Source organism: Frankliniella occidentalis, unplaced genomic scaffold, assembly GCF_000697945.3.
Source record: "Frankliniella occidentalis isolate FOCC.00 unplaced genomic scaffold, Focc_3.1 Scaffold318, whole genome shotgun sequence".
NCBI classification, from domain to species: Eukaryota; Metazoa; Arthropoda; class Insecta; order Thysanoptera; family Thripidae; genus Frankliniella; species Frankliniella occidentalis.
The window spans coordinates 311,720-316,466 of record NW_026267443.1 but is presented as its reverse complement, the minus strand read 5'-3'; the positions used below and the strand labels follow the sequence as shown (position 1 = coordinate 316,466).

At 52.8% G+C, this 4,747-nt stretch overlaps 2 protein-coding genes across 4 annotated transcripts in view; one reads left to right on the top strand and one right to left on the bottom strand.

Annotated features, from left to right (window-relative positions):
• Positions 1–4,747, bottom strand: part of LOC113214301 (rab3 GTPase-activating protein catalytic subunit) — a 123,197-nt gene that overhangs the window by 16,019 nt on the left and 102,431 nt on the right. The gene's annotated exons all lie outside the window — the stretch shown is intronic.
• Positions 33–4,747, top strand: part of LOC113214299 (uncharacterized) — a 104,625-nt gene continuing 99,910 nt past the window's right edge. For all 3 annotated transcript variants that reach the window (XM_026433614.2, XM_026433613.2, XM_026433615.2), the window contains exon 1: positions 33–386. The gene's annotated coding sequence lies outside the window, so the exon portion shown is untranslated. The remainder of the gene's footprint in view (positions 387–4,747) is intronic.

Below are 4,747 nucleotides of genomic sequence, written 5' to 3'. Positions count from 1 at the left end.
CCCCAAACCCCTTCTACTCCCTCCACCGGCGCGGCGCAGTGCCCCTTACCTTGCCTCTTCAGTCCGGCCCAAGCCGCCGCCGACATCGCGTGGACTACCCGCAGCAGTGGCCGCGCCCGCCGCGAAGACGCGAGTGACGTGAACGCGAGTGACACACCGGAGCGACTGTGAAGTGACAGCGGGAGTGCGTTAGAGTGCCGCAGAGTGCGAGTGAACGTGTGAGAGAAAGAGGCTCTTATGTTGTGCGTCAAAAGTTGATATTACTCGAGCGGGCAAAGGAATTTTTTTTAAAAAAGCATTGCGATCAGTTTTGTCGCACAACAAATCAGTGGAGCAGCACAGGACCCGGCACTAAGGAGCCGTGTGAGGATCAAAAGCAAAATAAGGTGAGTGCGTCGGTGTGTGTGCGTGTATGTAGTGTGTGTGTGTGTGCGAGCGAGGGAGGGATCTGGAGCGGCCAGTCAGCGGACGAGAAGGAGAACGGAGAGGATGGACGAGATAACCTGCCCCCCAAAATCTCCCATCGTATCGGAGAACGACTTTATCTGCTCCAGGCCCTGAAGTGGAGCGATGGCAAGCCGAGCAGCGTCGTAAACCCACCTGAGCCACCACGCGAGAAAGTTTAGGCTGGTACCCATTTTTTTTTCTGCAGATAAATGAGATGGACAATTTCTTTGATTAATTCATCCGAAAGCTCATAATCGCTGTGTAAGTAAATTTTATAAGAAAGGAATGTGGACGTGGAGAGATTCGCATGTCTAAATATAACGAAACAAATTTAAGCACTCTAAGGAGCAACAACAAATTCAGAAAATGAAAGAAGTTATAAGCTTGATAAGCTTTATATACACTATAAAAGGGCCGGGAAATTAAGAAAATTAAAGACAGTTGTTGAAAGCTTTATATGAGCAAAGACGTTTAAATATGGATATATTTTTCTTATTAAAACAATAAGAAGGCCACGCTTGTAGTGGTTGTAGCGGGACCCGCGCCTCGCGAGCGCGTGCACTTATTCAGCGTGCTTTAGCGTGCGTTCTGGGCGCTGGCCACGCTTGGCACGCGAGAGAGAGAGGAGCGAGAGAGAGGAAAGAGAGAGGCCGCCTTGCCCTAGGTGCCCGGCCGGCCGGGTAGGGGGGCCTGGGTACCCGTTACAGGTGCCGGCTGTCCCGCTACCTGCAGACGTACCTCCCCGCGCCCAGCCACGCCCGCCCCGCCCCGCCTTCCCCGCCCCGCCCGCACTGCCACGCACCCAAAACGCTGGCAGGGACCGTCTTGGCGCCGTGACGACTAGGTTAGCGGCGACGAGTCACGTCGTCCTGCATGAACCTCAAAACTCTTCCAAAAACCAAGATGAAACTGACATTGCTGTACATTTTTTTGAAAACTTCAATATTTCAGAGAGCAAATATTGTTTTCCGTACACACGTATTGTTTTTTTTTTAATTAAAATCATTTTTGTATTTTCGATTGACAAAATATGTTGTAAGTTTAGGACTGCCAATTCTTGCTCGCCAATGAATTCCAAGTAGATACAGAGTACTTGCAATTTTTACAATTTCAAATTGGTATTTTACAGCACAAATCATGGATAATATTCCTCTACCCATAACAAGATTTTCTCAGTGTACTGCAGAACAAAAAAGTTCGTCAATAACGGTCAGTAAGAATAGCAAAACGAATTAGTTCTCGAATATATTTTTACTTTCTTTATAGAACTCGAAGTTCTATAGCTCCAGTTCTACCAACGAACAATTTAGAACTATGCAGTTCGTTTTAGTTCGCCATGTATCTGCGAACCACAGCGTTCACCGCTCCTCACTTTTACTGTAGAACCCCGTTATTCACTTAAATTATTTGAGGAGGAGAAGAAAGAAAAATCGTCTCTTGATCCAAGAAAATTACGACCCAAAGATCAATTTTGCAAGACGGATTCTTTACCGAAAGCAAATGTATTTATATAAACAGCGGTACCAGAGCAAACTTGATCTTGGACTTGGGCGACGAGCGACGAGCGACTCGCACTTGAATCGAGAAACGATTCCTCGAGTGCATGATGATTGCAGGAGGGCGTCGCTGAGGCGTCTTTCGGTCGGCGAAGGGGAAGGGGCGTCGCCAAGTTCAAGGCCGTGGGACTGGCCAGCCCGGCTGGGCTGGTTCCGCCCCAAAGCGAGCCGAGCTGGCCCAGCCGATGAATGACCGAATGACCCATCCCGCTGGCCCAGCCGGCCAGTCCGGTCGCGCACAGGGCGTAGCGGGGAGTGGCGGGGCGTGCTGGAGCGAGGCGGGGCGAGGCGGGGGGAGGGCTGGGTCGGGGGGTATGGTGCGGCCGCACGCCGGCCGGGCCACGGCTTCGCGACGCCCAGCTAAAAGCAAAGCGTCGTCGCCCCGCCGCAAAAGCGCGGCGCAGAGACTTCATTCAGACCGAGTACTTAGTACTTTCACCACATCGTGCCCCTCGCCTCGCGGCGCCGAAACCATGATGGGACCAGCCCGGGCCGCTATTTGCTTCATGTTAGTCCGCCGCCCGGGCCACTCAGCCGGCGCAATCCCACGAGAAAACATCTCTCCGCGCGGCCGAGAGTCACAAACAGTTTTCCACAGTTTTACATTTTAAACAGTAAAAATAAATACTTTCCGCAGACAATAATACGTCGAAGAGAAGTAAATACACCGGGTGTCCCCGAGTGAATAACACTGCCTCTCATGCATGCAGATCACTGCACTGATCGCTTTAATAATTTGTTGCGTAAAGGTAAAATTGTTGAGAGAAAGAGGGAAAACATTGAGGAATTCCCATTTTTCAGGAAATTATAGAAATTCATACATTTTTTGAGGAGACTTACTCATCGGAGGAATTTTCCTCATATTATGGGTTTCTAATGATTTCCCCTTTCCCTCAAAAGATCAAGCAAATTTCACCGAACGTAAGAACACAAGTCCCAGCTATTTCAACCAGTGTGGCATCAATGCAGCTGCCAATAGTTATTCATAGTTTTACAGAGAGTTTTACGGCGAAAGGAACAAATGTTGTGCGTGCATAACTGTCTGGCACGTGGGCGTTTGTAGCGGGATCGTGCGGGATGACCGTCCGTCCCGCACGTATGGACCAGCCATTCGGGGTCGGTGAACCACACCTGCAGTGACCCCTCCCATCGACGTGCCGGCCCGGGCCACACCTCGTCCGCCCACACATCACAGATCGCAGAAATATGATTGTGATAAAAATGTTATGATGGCAAAAATAACGCACGAACATAAATTACGACCCAATATTGGAACAGAATACAAACTACTTTAATAAAAAGAAAACTGCAAGTAAAAGTTGCCTGTGTAAGAAGGCAATACGGCGTGATCCGAACAAAACAACTCTACCAATTACGAAAATCCTGCTCACCCTCTTTTCGCGTTGGGCAATGGAACGCTGTAATTGGTATTTGGTAGTTTTACCATAGCCGCCGAGATACAAATCCCTCCGAAAGAAATACACCTTAAACGTCATAGCAAATTGCCACAGGTCGCCCACAGGGCCCGTCGCTCGCGCTGGGTGGCTGATCGCCCGCATAATCGTGCATGCGCCGAGTCGAGAGAGACAGAGAGAGAGAGAATGAAAGAGAGAGAAAGAGAGAGAGAGAGGGGGTGGAGGGGGCGAGAGGGGAAGGGGGGAAGGGGTATTGCTCTCACTCACTCGGCTCTGCCTCTCTCCGTCTCGACCCCTGCCGCGGGCCTGCTGCATGCTGTGCCGCTGTGGGCCACCTCGACGAGGCCGCGGCGGGTCTCTGCTCTGCAGCCACCTCGCGCCCAGAGCGAGATTTGCCAGACATTTTCCGCTCGGCTGGCCCTGGTCCTGTGCGGGGTGTGGTGGGGCGGCGGGGCGGGGCGAGGCGCGGCGCCTTCGTGGTCCGCGAGGTCCCAACACCACTCCGCGCCGTACACGGCTGCTGGAGCCACGGCGGGGCGCGGTGGGCCGCCGGCCGGGCGACCCCACCGCAAGTCGGCGGGCGGGCGGCGGCGGCTGGGACACCGGCAGGGCGCGGGGCGGGGGCGCAACGTGCAGACAAAACTATTTCCTGCTCGCCAAAACGGAGGGTTACGGCGGGAGTGGACAGCCTGCCCGCACGGCTGCCCGGCTGCGCAATAACCCACCAACTTCATGCAAAAAACCATTCATTTCTCCGCAAAGCATTAATAAAATCGTCTGCTGGACTCGAAAAAAAAAATATTGTACGTCAGCTTGAAAATTAAATTTTGCAGTCAGGAATCAGGAATCGAAACTTCATGCAATCACGTCGATAAGTATCACAATTGTCTTATGACAGACCGAGCTCGGGCCGGTCGGACGGCTCCTCGGGGCGCGTGCGCTAATCTAATGGGAACACCTCTCAGCACTCGCGGTAAAAGTTGGGTGGCACTCTCATCAAGATCGCCTGCCCCGCCCCGCCCCGCCCCGCCCCGTCCCGCGGCATCACGCGTAACAGAAAGCGACAACTTCTTTATCAATCTCCTGGTAGCGAGGCGCTCGCTCGGTACCTCGCTCGGTACTTCCCTGTTGACCCGCGGCGCGGCTGCGCCCTGCTCGCTCTGCTGCTATTGCTGTCCCCCGCCGAGGGGAGAGGATCAGGGCGGCTTGCGGTCGTCTAAGGCAGAGCGAAACAGGGCGAAGCACAGCTGGTGTTGTGTGATCAAGAGTTGTCGCAACAAATTCAGCCGCAACGGTCCTAAACGTTTCCTTCTCTTTTCATCAACTGAG